Source organism: Myotis nattereri (assembly GCF_964212035.1).
Source record: "Myotis nattereri genome assembly, chromosome: 3".
Classification (NCBI taxonomy): domain Eukaryota; kingdom Metazoa; phylum Chordata; class Mammalia; order Chiroptera; family Vespertilionidae; genus Myotis; species Myotis nattereri.
This window is the reverse complement of record NC_138077.1, coordinates 165,414,877-165,430,700: the sequence shown is the minus strand read 5'-3', so window position 1 is coordinate 165,430,700 and position 15,824 is coordinate 165,414,877. Positions and strand designations below refer to the sequence as shown.

At 38.6% G+C, this 15,824-nt stretch overlaps 1 protein-coding gene across 1 annotated transcript in view; it reads right to left on the bottom strand.

Moving 5' to 3' along the window:
- Positions 1 to 15,824, bottom strand: part of PTGER3 (prostaglandin E receptor 3) — a 77,478-nt gene that overhangs the window by 49,248 nt on the left and 12,406 nt on the right. The window lies entirely within an intron of this gene.

Here is a 15,824-nt window from a genome sequence, read left to right as displayed (position 1 = left end):
TTACTAGTGAGAGTGTGAGCTGGAGCCATCACCTTGGAAACCAACGGGGCACTATTTCATCTGCTGCCTCCCAGCTGTCCTGCTCCTGGGAACATACTGGGCAAGAGCAGCCCAAACACAGGTTCACGTTCACAAGCAAAGGAAGGAGCTGACATTACAACTGGTTTCTAAATTCATCTTTCTAGGTGCCCGGCTATTTAAAGTGCTTGCAATGTGACCAGAACAAATTGAGATGTTGGAATATGTAATGATTATATAATAAAATGCTAATATTTTTGTATATTGTGTTAAATAAAATATAGTATTAAAATTAAGTTCACGTTTTTTTGGTTTTGTTTTTTACTTTTTCTATTATATTCTACTATATAGCTACTAGAAAATTTAAAATGATATACGGGGCCTATATGTGTTGCTCACAGCACATTTCTATTGAAACCACTGGCCTCTGGAGGCCCACACTTCCTGGGATGTTCTGTCCTCAGTTCGCACGTCCCAAATTGAAGTCAATATCACTGAGCATCTGAAACACCCGAACCACAAACCCTCATTCTTACACAGTCGCCCTGGCCCCACATGCCAGCGACCTCTTTGAATCCTCCTTTGCTTCACCCTCTCCACTGCCTTTTTTCGCTCTTATTCCAATCTCATCCTAGTTCAGCTCCTCCACGCATGTGGATTTAGTAATAACAGACACCCAGATGGTGGGTTAGCACATCACAGATGCAGCAGCCTAAACCCCAGCTCTGATCAATCAGCTATAAAAACTTCAACTTGGTCTTATTGGACTAGGTTGAATCATAGGTAATTCTTAAATCAATTATTGGCAAAGGAGATAGAAAAAGCCAGGTTTGGCTTATCAGACAAATTTATTCCCTGGGGCTTAACCTGTGGTCTTTGACCAAACTTAATACCTAAACAAAATTATGGACCTATAAATGAGAAAAGGGGAATGGGTAGGCAACCAGTAATTAGACAACGTATCTTCTGAGTCCATAATTTCTTTCAAATGATTTTTTCCAAGGGATTTATTCAATAAAAGCAATAAAACAGCTGCACAAATAGACTGTTCAGTGAAGCATTATCTACACCATGAGAAACTGTGAACGCATGAATCTCTAACATCAGGCGTGCAGCTTGATAAAAGACAAATATTTCCTTCCTTCCGTATGGATCTCAAAGCTCCCTTGACCAGTTCGTTATGAGGCTGATCAGAAGGCGCGACCGTGCAGCATATCCATGCACCGGAAGGGAGGCTCTGGCTGTCCAAGTGTCCTGTTCTTTGTTTGTCCTTCTCCCTTGCGTAAGGAGTAGAATAGCATGTTTAGTTCACATAATAGTGCATATAAGACTTAAGTGAAGAGAACAGATTATAAGGTAGTATTATGTACATAAACATTATTCCCTTCATTAATAAATATGAATTTATCATACTCATGTATTATACACCAAATGTGTTTTAAATTAATATATCTGCATGGTATCTTCTAATGCTGGTTCATAGCCCTGTGAAATGAACACTACCTCCCACTGTGGTATGCAGATGACCCAAAGATATCCAGGTCTCATCCCGGGAACCTGTGAATATATTATCACACATGGCAAAACAGGACATAGCAGCCCTGGCCGGGCAGCTCAGTTGGTTGGAGCATCGTCCCAATATGCCAAGGTTGTGGGTTGATTCTGGTCAGGACATGTACAATGAATGCATAGATGAGGGGAACAACTGATCAATGTTTCTCTCTCTCTCTCCCTCCCTTCCTCTCTCTCTAAAAATAAAAATAAAATTTTAAAAAGGACATAGTAGATGTGATTAGCTTTAAGGGCCTTGAGGTGGGGAGATCGTCCTGGATTATCCGGGTGGGTTCAATGTAGCATCACATGGGTCCTCAATATCTGAGAACCTTTTCCAGCTGTGGTCAGAGGAAGACATGACTACAAAAGAATGGTCAGAGAGATAGAATGTTGCTGGTTTTGAAGATGAAGGAAAGAAGCTATGAGTTAAGGAATGTAGATGGATGGCCTCTAGAAATGGAAAAACGCAAAAAAGTCAGTCTCAGATTCTCTTTCAGAGCTTCCAGGAAAAAAATGCAGCCCTATGGACACTTTGATATTAGCCCAATGAGACGATGTCTGGCTTCTAACCAACAAAATTGTAAGAGAAATTTGTGTTGTGTTGTTTTAAGCCACCAAGTTTGTAGTAATTTGCTAAAGAGCTGCCGCAGGAAACTAATACACCCACAGAGTGAGCGCTCAGCAACTGTTGAGAGGGATGGGGAGGAATGAGCTTGAAAATGACTTATTCCCTCTCATAGATAGCACATCCTGGCAAGCTTGTTCACTTTCTTAGGAAACTTTAACCTAAACAAAGTAAAAGTAAGCTTCATCCTCACCCCTGTCTAAATTATCTCAATTTCTAAATTTGCAACATGTAAAAGTGAATTCTTGTTATTCTAGTGACATCAGTTAGATTTCATTGTATTTGACTAAAAGGTATAAAACTGTATTTTCAATTCAGTTGTCTTTATATAAAAAAATATGTGGCTAGTGCCCTGCCAGTGTGGCTCAGTTGGTTGGGTGTCGTCCCATGCACTGAGGTCACGGATTGATTCCCAGTCAGGGCACATGCCGGAGGTTGCAGGCTTGATCCCCAACAGGGGTCATACAGAAGGCAACCAGTAGATGGTTCTCAGTCATTAATGTTTCTCTCCCTCTCCCTTCCCTCTCTCTCTCAAATCAATAAGTATATTGATTTGAAAAGTAATTGCTAGCTTTCTCTCAAATCATTTGGGAGAGAGCTAGCAAGTATTTTTTCTTCTTTTTATAAACAATTGGAAGGTTTCATCTAGCTCTTTCAGCCCTTCATCTTGTCTAATAATTAAATACATTTCATCATTAACCATCTTCCTGAAAGTGTTCTGAGCCTGGTCTAGAAAGATTTAAAAACTTATTTAAATTACATTTCCATTTTCCCTTATATAATAAAGTATTGAATTTCTCCAAGTTTTTATAATCAGGAAAATTTACCAAAATCACTTATTAAAATGAGATTGAAGTCACTTTATACAGTTCTCCTTAATTATTATAAAATTAATTTTTATGAGGCTAGTAATACTAAATAATTTTCATTATAGGTTTCATATGCCTTACATGGATTAGTCGACTGTAATTTCCAGTGATTTCCTATTGACAATGCAGTGATTATGGCATTATAAAGCCAAGCTCTGTGAGCAAGAGCTGGCACGTGAAGAGAGACACTCCAGCTTTCCCCAGGAATAATGAGATGTGCAATAGGAAGATAATTTGAATTAGAGGCAGTGAGTATGATAGTGCCATTTCCAAATGGCAGCAAGGATGGAAGTAGGACCCCAATTTCCTCATCTAATTCTGAACATAAATGCAAGCTAGCATCCATCTGTTGAGGTCCCTATGTTCAGGGAGCTAACCGGTCATTATGATTTTTGCAAATATCTTTTAGATGGCCCAGACTTTGGGAGAAAAACTTTGGTGTGAATATGCAGATTTCTGATGGAATTAATTATTCCTGTTAAGTCCAATTCTACTCCTTATAAAGGGAGGGCAAACAGGAAACAGGATGCTGGGACAGCACAGAGGCTAGTTTTTATTTTAGCGAACACATGTACACGCTGTACGACTGCTCCTTCCAATCAGCCTTGTATGATGAACTAGCTGTCATAGGAGCCTTGGGGCCAATTCTGGCTGATAGAGGGGCCCGCTCTTCCACCAGCATCTTCCCCAGGGTCCACGTGACGCTCCCAGACCTCGAGCCTCTCCCCTGATTATCAGCAGGAAGAGAGAGCTCTTTCTGTACCTGTGATAACCAGGAACACAACTCCATCAGTGACTGCTAAATTCGCTACCCCTGGTTAGTGTCAAGGGCAATTACCTTGCTCCATCCTCAATGAAAAATAATGATTCACCCCTTTGCCAGTGATAAGGATCTTTTCAAATGTGCAAAGCACACACCAAGGGAGACTGCTTTTCGCATTCTGCATTTGGATTTTATTTCCTGCAGCAGGGTTTGTACCTACACATTCAAAAATCTTCAGTACTTCGCTTCTTGGTTCAAAAGTACCTTGGCTTCTAGGCCATAAATACCCATTGAAGATGATAAATGGGTGAACCCAGAAAAATTAATGGCGGGGGAGGAAAATAAAATTGGTCACTTGCCCTTGGGCTCCATTATGTGGCATTTATGCATTCCCCGGTTATATCTCATGTAAGTGGATGAGAGAACTTTGCTCCCCAGCCAATTTTGATCCATGTGTTTTGTTTTCCATAACGTCCTGTGGTTAGGCCTGGGAAAATAACCTGCTTTACTGGAAATTCCCCCTCTAGTTTGACAAGTGTGCTTTATATTAGAATGCACTGGAACCAGTCTGGGCCCTTTAAAGTACTTAATTACATAATTTGAAGGATTGTCCTGGGACTCAGTTTCATTGTAGATTCAACGAATAGCTGTTGTCTTTCCAGTCTGGTCACCACTCTGCTTCCCAGTTGCCGAATTGTCTCGGCATCAGGACTACTGCTTCAGACGCTGCTCCTGCACTATCTAGTCCCAGACCTTCGGAAATGAAGAGTTCATAGACATTTTAAAAATTACTAGAAGTTGTGTAATATCATCTTTATTAGTATGTGATTCGATAAAATTTTTCAAAACAACAATGAACTAAGAATTAGAAGAAGTAAATCCTCCTAATGGCTCTGCCACCATTTATGGCTTTAGGCAGATCATTTGTTCTGTTTTAATAAGCTCACTCGTAAACAGCCCTTGGACCGGATGGCCTCTTACATATCCTTCTGTGGTTAAGTTCTGTCTGATGAATTTTGGGGCAAAGATGGAAATGGAATAAGGACTGAATTTGATAAAGAAAAGACACCGAAGGTAAAAGGTGTGGAACAAAAGACAAACTTCCTCTTCAGGACAATGCCAAGGGTGTGCTTTGGTAAACAGAGGAGAGAGGAAAATTGCAAAGTTAAGAAGTGGACCATGGAAGGGACGAGATGCTGGAGTCATCAAGCTTCAGGGGAGATTATTTTAGAAGTAACCGAAAGGCAAACACACTGACCAAGAGTTAAAGACCTGCCACACATCTGACTGGGCTCTGCTTCTAGTCTGGGGACCAGTTACCTAACTTTGAATCTTAATTTCTCCCTTCTCCAAAACATGACTAATAATGCTTACCGATATCTCCTCCATCCAGCAGTGCAGTTGTAGAAGTGAAATGAGATAAGAATAATTAACGCCTCCCATTTACATAGCACACCTATTCCCAAGCCCCAGGCTATCGCCCTATTGCCTATGCTTCCCTGACAGAATGCTGTGACATTCAGAGACAGCGGTGGATGCTCAGGGGAAATAGTGCAGGGAAATGAAAGTCTCATCTATGCCTGATTTCCTTACATCTAATAGGGTCCTTCAAGAAAAAAACCCCTGCCATCACAGCATTTCGTAAGGAAGAATTACTCTCTCCTTTCAATTATATGAATTGTAAATTCTGTGTGATTCGGTACATATGTTATATTTAGATAAATATTCATCTTTCTATTAGAATGGGCAAAAAGAAATGTTAGTAGCTAATAAGTATTCAAAGTCTGGCTGAAAGGGAAAAGAAAAAATCTACTCTATTGAAGTATTCATTCCTTGGATTATAAATAAAGGATTAGCTTTGTGATACACATTTCACAAGAGGTATCTTTACTATATTTCAAACCTTTATATCTCACATGTCAAGGGAAAGTCTACAGATGTGTCTCTGCAAGGTTCAGCAAACATTAATCTTTGAAAATATTTATAGCTTAAAAAGAGTTGTTGTTGTTTTTTTTTTTGCCAAAATATAGTTTCATTTAAGCCCAAAATGCCACAGTGAACCATAGTGTTAGTGACAATTAAGCACAGCAAAATGATTAAAGAAGAAATCAGAGGTGTGACCTAAGTAAGGTGTTCAGGACTATAAGCCTCAATATAAAAGAGAAATAGAAAAACTTAAATAGCCTACAATAGAGGACTGTTTAAATGATGGAATACCCATCGAGCTGCATTACATATATGTGATGTACATACTCTAAATGTATTCTAATTATGCTACTTAAAATCATGTTTCTGAAGAATATTTAATAGCATGAAGAAATGTTTAGGATGTTAAAATAAGTATGTATGGCATGTTATAATCCAATTAGCTAAAGAACAACTCTGCCCTAACTGGTTTGGCTCAGTGGATAGAGTGTCGGCCTGTGGAATGAAGAGTCCCAGGTTCGATTCCGGTCAAGGGCATGTACCTTGGTTGTGGGCACATCCCCAGTAGGGAGTGTGCAGGAGGCAGCTGATCAATGTTTCTCTCACCGATGTTTCTAACTTTCTACCCCTCTCCCTTCCTCTCTGTAAAAAATCAATAAAATATATTTTTAAAGAACAACTCTGTGTGTATGTACAGAAAAACACTAGAAGCAATGATCTCTGAGTGGGAATTAGGATGATCTCTATTTTCTTCTCTATATTTTTCTTTGTTTCCCAAATTCCCCAATAAACATGCTATTTCCACACTGAGAAAGGATGCACTAAATTTAGAGTAGTTTGAAGCTTTGATATAAAGTAATTTATTGGTAAAATGTTAGTTTCACACTTCATTCTAAAAACCATCATGTGGTCATTTTAGCTCGAATTCTTAGGTAGTTGATGTGTGCATAACTTAACAGCTAAGAGATAAATAATCGGATACTATAAGTAATCAAAACATTTATCTTAACAAATTAGTTATGGCTTATTAAAGAGACTGTGGTGTTTAGCAGTAAATTATGGTTCCCGGACAGTACAGCCACGACAGGCAGAAGAACTCCATCCTGTGCCACAGCCACATACAATGCAGGCTAATGACTGCAGTCCTAGCTGATATGATAATTCTCATTTAACTTGGTCTTATGTCAACATGACATTCTCTTTTGGATCTATGCCAAGGAAGGACCTCACCTTATAAAGGGAAACAAATAGGCATCTCTTGTACTTGGCATGCAACTGGCTGAATGTGGCAGATTGGGATCGCTTTTGTTTTTTGTTTGTTACTGTTGTTACCTCTTACCCGAGGATGTTTTTCCATTGATTTTTTAGAGAGAGTGAAAGGGAAGGGGAGAGACTCGCAGAGTGAAATATTGATGTGAGAGAAACACATCGACTGGAACCGGTACATGTCCTTGCCTGGAATCAAACTCTTAGGCCTTCAGTCCACAGGACCATGCTCTATCCACTGAGCCAAACCGGCTAGGGTGGGAGCTCTTTGAATTCAAGGTCCCTAACTGGTCTCATTCCCTAGTATGATATCTCTCTTTCATTTACCACAGCAGCTATTTCATACAGTTGTATTTTTGCCATAAGCATTTCTACCATAAATATCTTTACTGCAAGCACTGCACAGCTAATTGGCCGTAAGACAATTTTACCAGAAAAAAATAAAAATAAATAAAAAAGGGATATTAAAAAGGACACAATGAAACATGAAAAATTAACAAAATTTAAAAGGCTAAGGAGAAACATGAAAATACATTGTCTTCAAAGTCTTTCCTTTAGAGTATTACACATTCTTTTTTTTGCTTGTTGATTCCTCTTCCTCTTTGGCATCACACTTTTTTTCTCTTTTGCTAAAATTTCTTCCTTCTTTAAGAGAAGCATCAATTTGCACCTAAGAAATTGATCACTAATGCTCTTCAAGACTGTTGTAAATTAATAGCTACCTCTTGCATACTTGCCATAGCTTGGTAAACTATTGGTTTCGATGGTGGGAGGGATGACTGTGCTCACTGAAGAATTTGCAAACTGGTATGTTAACATTTTCTAGTACTGTATGCAATCTGGCTTTACACATAGCCTTGCAATCTGACAGTAAACATAGTCGTTATCATTCACTATCTTAAGACTATCACATTTACTTGTCACTGTGTAGACCATTATGAGAGCTAAGATTTATATAATATAAAAATGGGAGTACTTCGAGAACTTTGTCAATGGAGAAATGAAACCATATTAACAAGTAGCTTAAATATATCAAGTCTGCCCAATGAAAACCACACTGTCAAGTTATTTTATCGTTTATGGCAAAATTGCCTTATAGCCAATTAGTTGTGTGGCAAAAATGTATATGGCAAAAATTCTTATGGCGAAAATACTGAACCAGTTTTCACACATTCTCCACTGTCCTAATTCACCTTACAGAGGAAACAGCTTGTTTAGATGGCTTCTTGCTTATGGCCAAGTTCAGAACCTGCAGCTGTCCATTACCCCTTTTCTCTTGTTCAATAGGAGAGGTGTCCTGGCTCCTATCTCAGACTAACTCTCTTTCTGTGCCCTAGAACCCATCCAGCATGAAATTCAGAGGCATTATTTTCTCATTTAGCTCCTTCTTTAACCTTTAACTTTTGGCTTTTTTACATGCTCATTTTAGCATATCTAAGTTTATCCTACCTTGAGAAAATAAAACGTTCTCCAGATTTCTTAGCTCCCTACATATACTGCTCCACAAGTTACTGTTGACCTCTCATAAGAGTTGTCTACCCTCCTTACCTTCAAATTTATTCCTAAACCTCCCATGGCCTGGCCTCTATGTCCACAAAGCCTCAGGATGGGCTGTTCCCAAAGCTACCAACTGGTTTTAAAATCCACTGGACACCTACTTAACTTGATTTTTGGAACATCAGATCTAGTTGACTATCCCTTTCAGGAAGTATTCTCTTCCCTAATATTCAATTCTCTTTCTTAATATTCAGGTTGCCATTTGTTCTGGTTTTATTACTAATTTTCCTGGTGCTTCTCCTGGGTACTCCTCTGCAGTCTCTTTTAAGGTCTCCTGTTTCTCTATGCATCTATTCATCGTGAAAATGTTAATATTTTTGGGTCCTACTTTAGGTAGCTAACTCTTCTTGCTGTGCATAAACTCCTTGGGTGACCTCTTCCACTCCAATGACTTCAAAACCTATCTATATGATATAGGCTATCCCTCTGCTCTGAGCTCAGACTAATCAATTTAGCTGCCTATAGCACAACTCTTTCTAGATATCTCACATCCCAATTATCAGATCCAAAACTAAAATCATTATCTCCTTCCTCAAAGATGCTTCTCTCTAATCTTCCCTATCTCTGCACCAAGTCCCTAAAACAAGATCTAAGATTTATCCTTGATTCATTTTTCTCTGTGTGTTTCTCTCACTGTCTCCCCTTTTCACATCATTAGTCATATTCCTCACAGTCAATTAATCACAAAGTTTCCAATCGACTTCCTAATATTTTATTAATCTATCACTTCCTTTATCTTCACTTGCATGGACTCTAAACCCAGACCACCAGCGTCCTGTGTCTGAACTACCACAATTGTCTATTACATGATTTCTTAGCCTCCACTCTGGGCGCCTCTATGCTGTTTACAAAGAATGCTCTTAAAATAAAAATTTGTTGCGTTCACTTGAAAAATTATTCAGTAACTTCTCATTTCCCTGAGTACAGTCTAAACGCTTTAAATGGACAGTCAAGACTCATTACCACTCGGCCCCAGTTGAGCTCTCTAGCCCCAGTTTTCACTGTTCCTTATTCTTGCATTTACATCACCTTGAACTTCTGTGAGTTCTTTAAAAGTGGCAGTTCTTTTTGCCTCTGGACTTTTATAAATGTGGATACCTAGGTCTTATAATTATCACTCCCTTCTTCTTTACTTGACTAATGTAACTTACTTTTTTGTGTAGATTTAAAACATCAATTTATCTAGTATTTCCCTTCCCAAAAGCCTAGTAGATAAGTATTAGTACAAACTCCCCAAATCCTTGACTTTATCACCCCTAAATATTTTTATTATTACCTACTAGAGGCCCAGTGCATGAATTCGTGCACCAGTGGGGTCCAGCCAGCCTGCTGGCCAAGGGGAGGGGCCGCGGGTGGTTGACCAGCTGGCCCTGCCCACCTGGTCAAACTCTCGGTTGAACTCCTGGTCGAACTCCCGCTCGAGGGGACAATTTGCATATTAGCCTTTTATTATATAGGATTTTTAATTATTAGTCTTTCCCAACAGATGAAAATTGTTATGAGCAGTGATCATTTCTATCATTGTAGGTATAACACAGGAAAGCCCTAGAGCAGAATATGAATACATTGTAGATTAATAAATATATTTGAATTAACAAATAAATGAATGATAGCAAGAATGCACTGCATCCCACCCATTTAGGGGTAACAGATCCTAATTACCTAATAGACAAATCTACCAGTATTCATCCCTATTCAAGACTCTGGCCTTTTTATTTCCTTCTGTCATTATAATTAGCCAGAATGACAGTTTCAATTTAGGTACTATTCGCACATCTTCTTTCACTCATAATTTTAAAAAGAATGTCCATAGGTAGGGCAGTAATCCTGAAGCTGGTAAATTGGGCTGTAGAAGCAACAGAAGCAAATTGAATCTGGAAAAACATATTGAATCTATAAGAAAGGAAGAATTCCTGTTGCATATTTATTTAATATTTTTCAAAAATACTGGTATAGCTTCAGACAAATACAAAAGAAAACATGCATATCAACACAGTCTTTAATAAGGATATTACTATCAAATTTATAATACATATTAAGTCAAAAGTCCTTCTATTGCTATGTGTTACATATGATTTGAGAGCTCCTTGCTTATAGAATTCTTACCCACAAATATGAGACTATATCTTCTACCTACATTATCATAAATATTTTTCTAAAACCTCCCAGTCTAACAGATAATAGATCAATAACCTTTTTTTTTTAAATATATTTTATTGATTTTTTTACAGAGAGGAAGGGAGAGGGATAGAGAGTTAGAAACATCGACGAGAGAGAAGCATCGATCAGCTGCCTCCTGCACACCCCCCACTGAGGATGTGCCTGCAACCAAGGTACATGCCCTTGACCGGAATCGAACCTGGGACCCTTCGGCTCCCAGCCCGACGCTCTATCCAGTGAGCCAAACCGGCTAGGGCAGATCAATAACCATTTAATATACTTGCAAAATCCCTTGCCAATGTTAGGCTTCTAGGCAGTATTAGCATAGGAACTTCTTAACATTATATTAATTAAATATCTTTTTCCCAACACAAAACACATCCACATAAAATTCATCAGCTTTATTTATAGTTAACTCTTGCTCTGTTGACTACAAACAGGGGCTGAGTAATTGTGTGTTGCCAGATCCATAACTTGAGGGGCTTGAGTGTCACACAAAGGCATCAGTTTTTCTTTGAGAACATTCTGTGACTTCAGGGACATGATAGGAAGTTAATCTCCAATGTCTTAGCTGTGTTGATAGGCATGATGGCATATAGTAATGTGTAAAAAACTCAAGAGTCCCTAACTTTTAGTAATTACTATGTAACCATTAATTGTTCTTCCCCTCCTCCTTTTCCTCCTCCTCCTCCAGATGTTAAGTATAGTAAAAGGAAGAACTGTCACCTCCTAGGTATATGAATTCCAATTAAGAAGACTGTGGCTATGACATACCACCAAACAGTAACTTGCTGTGTCTAGTAGGAGCACATGTTCCTTTTTAACCCCGTCATCCATTAAGGCTTTTGTAGCAGCCTTGTACTGCATCTGCACAGTCACACTTTCCTTTCATGCACTATATAGAGGGCAGGGGAAAATCAAGTGCCATGTGATATTTACATCACAAATGATAAACTGTGTTTTCAAAATGCTCATCTGAAAAAATCTTGCTTTTCTTTTTCAGGAAGTTAGACTTTACAAAATCACTTAAATTATGGTTAGCACTTAAAATTTGTACTAGGTTTAAGGAAAGTTTGAAGAAGATTAAATTCACATTATATGTTATGCAGAGAAATGGAAGCATATAACCTACTAATCTTCTAAGTTTCCCCCTTCATAGTGTTATTTTGTCTCATCTGTTGATTTATTTAGATTCTTACTATTTGATCCAACCACAGAGTATTTCATAGGAATCTGAGGGAAGCAAACATGAAGAAGAAACCTATTCTCTCAATCCCTTACTCCTATGAGGATTATAGGCTCCTATGAGATGATGCACCGATCCCAACACTTGAATCTATTAGCACCCTCTTTTTTAAAAAAAAAAAAAAAGAATATTTTTATTAATTTTAGAAAGAGAGGAAGATAAGAGGGATAGAGAGAAACATCCATCAGCTGCCTCCTGCATGCCTCCTACTGGGGATCGAGCCCCACAACCTGGGCATGTGCCCTGACCAGGAATCCAACTGGCAACCTTTTGGTACATGGACGGCACTCAACCAACTGAGCCACACCAGCCAGGACCATTAGCAACCTCTTAACATGTGAATCCACTGAAAGCAGTTTTACTCACTATTTAGCTTCCTAGAGAAGACCTTAAATGAGTAATATAAAAGTATTCCTGGAGAGTACCAGGTATTATGCTGAGCGAAATTAGCCAGTCATAGAAAGATAAGAATCACGTGATCTCATATGTGGAATGTAATGAACCAAATAACCTGATGATTAAAAATAGACCCAGAGACACAGAAGCATGAATAGACTGTTGAACATCAGAGGGAAGGCAGGGGAGGATGGGTGGGAAGAGATCAACCAATGAACTTGTATGGACATATGCGTAACCCATGGATAGACAATGGGGTGGTGAGGGCCTCGTGGTGGGGAAGGGACAGGAGTGGACTGGAAGAAGTTAATAGGGGGATTATGTAATCTTTCAACACTAAAGATTTTTTCTTAAGTATTCTTATTATTATCTTAGAAAAAATGATTTTGGTGATTTCATTTTAAAACCTGTACCTGGTATTTGATGTGAAGTATTTTCAAGAATAGTTTTACAGGAATTGGTGAATAGATGTTATTGAGACTTGGAAATATCCAGTTCCCAACCCTGTTGAATCAGAACAGCTCTGTTTTTGTCTGTTTCTCTAAAAAGATTTATTGAAAAAGTTTCTCCAATTGGAAAGTCATTGGTCTAGCGCAGCTCTATCCAAAAGAAATGTAATTCAAACCACAAATGTGAGGCACATATATACTTTAAAGCTTTACAGTAACCACATTATAAAAAAAAGTAAAAAGAAACATGTCAAATTGATTTTAATAATATATTTTAATTTACCTAATATATCTGAAATCGTATTTCAACATGAGCTATTTTACATTATTTGTGTACTTAATCTTCAAAATCCAATGTGTATTTTATACTTATACTATAGTTCAATTTGGAGTAATCATATTTCAAGTGTCCAATAACCACCTGTGACTAGTGGCTACCTGAACCGTGTCCAACACGGTCAGTGGTGAACCTGAGTGGGGGGGAGGCGTTGAAGGATTAAAGAAAACAGACAAAAGAATATAGCTGGGCCCAGGTGGGACACTGCTCTTGGGTGGAGAGACAGTGCCACAGCCTGCAAGCCGAGTCTTTATTTTATAGTCAGATTCCACTAGGCAAAGCAAGGGCATGGTCAAGATGTTTACAATGTTCTTGCTAGTTTCGAATCTACTTGATTACATGCACCTGAGAACTCTATCAAGCTTTGTTTTGGCAGCACTTGCTGCACCTCCCGCAGCCTACATCACTCAGCCACCCAGGACCACAGGCTCGGACCATAAGGTAAAGCTTACAATCATAGCCTTTGGCTATAATTGCGCTGGGAGGGCTTTGCCCTCCAAGCTGGGACCTGCACGTGACTTTGCCATGAGAGGATCGTGCCCTCTCATTAGTCCGAGACTTGAACCTGTCCGAACGCTGTAGCTGCTCTCCACAGCTACCATATTGGGCAATGCAGATCTAGTGCCTTATACTTTTTGAAGTTCTTCCACATTTATATTCTCTCGATTAAATTGCATAGGTGTCGTCACTGTAGTGTTCACTATTCATTGCCTACCCAGCACCCATTCTCCCAGCTCCCCTTCCCATTAGCACACTTATTTTCATTGGAACCTAAGGGCTTCAGGGCTGACCCATCCCTAGCTACCAGAATGTGCTTCGATCAGATTTGATGTAGTGACCCCATAATAGGCAATGTGATCCCAGAGAAAGTTCCCTTAAATAATCTGGGGGAAAGTTTCTTTATCTTTAATAGAGGTCCATAGAAAAACACCTCTTCTCTCTCCTGCTAGAAGTGAACTAAGAAGTTGTACCAGCAACCATCCCACCAACTGAAGGGAACAAGCCATAAATAGGATGAGGCCAATGTCATTGACTACAAAAGGTGGAACCAGCCTTGGTCCTTGAGCCAATGCTGAGCTTCTGGATCAGCCAGCGGTGAAGGCTGCTTTAACTCTGGATTTGCAGTTATGTTTTTTATTCCATAGCCACTGTATTATGCCATCTCTAATAATGACTACAAGCAACATAAATATACTGAGATCTGCGAGCATCTTTTGAAGCACTGTTTTTCCTTTTCTTGGTTATTTTTATTGTTTCCCTACTAAACAATAAAATCGCTTACTGTTGGATTGTTATCCCCAGGCCACCTTCCCAAACATTCTTGTTGGTTTTTCTTCTTTGGACACCAGGCATTAGAGCAGCTATTTCTACTGCTTCTGTCCACTGCTTCTAATTAACTTCCCTCTTCACTACAAAAACAATGTTGTGTCTCTCATCCTTGTCTATCTGGAAATTAGTTTTTATTCTTTATAAGAATTTTTATTACTATCAACAATGATAAAAGTAACAAAAAAAGCAAAAGATATTGTGTTTTTAGAAACAAAAGTTTTACTGTATGAATAGTACCCATTAGTCATTAGTTATAAGGTGAATGGGTGGTTTGAAAAAAAAAAAAATACCTGGTTCATTTTTCTCAGTACCATTTATCAACTGTGAACCTTAAAGCAAGTTGCTTACCCAGAAAATAAAAAAAATAAGGTAAAAGTTTAAAAAAGAGATAAATACCATGTGCCGTGAAGATTTTTGTCAAGACTAAAAACCAGTTAAAATGTATGTAAAACTCTTAAGGACAGGATTTATACCTTGATTTTCTGATTCCAATTCTAGAGTCCTTTCCACTTTATTATAACTTTACAACTTCCTTTTTCCAATCACAATAATTTATTGAATGGTTGCTATGGTCCAGGAAGATTTACCGACAAATATGGCAATTTACAGAGAATTAGACAAATAAATGGCTATTAACAAGAGGGAGGCCATTTAGTTGAGTGGTTCATCATGTAGGCTATAAAATCACACAAATCTATATTTGAAAGTCAACTCTGCTTTTTGTTAACTTTCTGACCTTGGAAAAGCTACTTAACATCTCAAAACCAACTTCTTCATCAGAACAAGGCAATAACAATGTCCCCTCCAAGTGTTGTTGACAGAACAAAATGTGATATGTCTGTGAAATGGTTAAATATTATGACAATTGTAAATATAATTGTGCATAATTAAGTGCAAAAAGGTATGCACAGGAACTATGGAGTCCAGATGCAGGGGGGTGGGGGGGTGGGGGGACACTGTCCCCTAAAAGAGCAGATACTTCTGGAGAGTTTTGAAAGACAAAGAGTTCATACTTCTAAGTGTGAAACAGTGAATCATTCTAGGAACTGCGAATAGATCTTTATGACTGAAGGCAAGGATCCTGGGGGAGAAATGGAATATGAGTGGTAAATGTGGACAAGTCCAAGATTTTAAGGATTAAATTAAGGAATCTGAAGCCTTTTAATCCGGGTGAGAGGGTGCTAGACAGTAACATGCTTGAGTTCCATGTTAGAAAGGCACTGTGAACACACTGGGTTTTGCTGAGGCTCCTTTCTCTCCTCTATAATTTTAAGAGAAAAAGATGAAAGCAGGTTTGCAAGGATGCACTGTCCTCATGCTGGAAGTTTT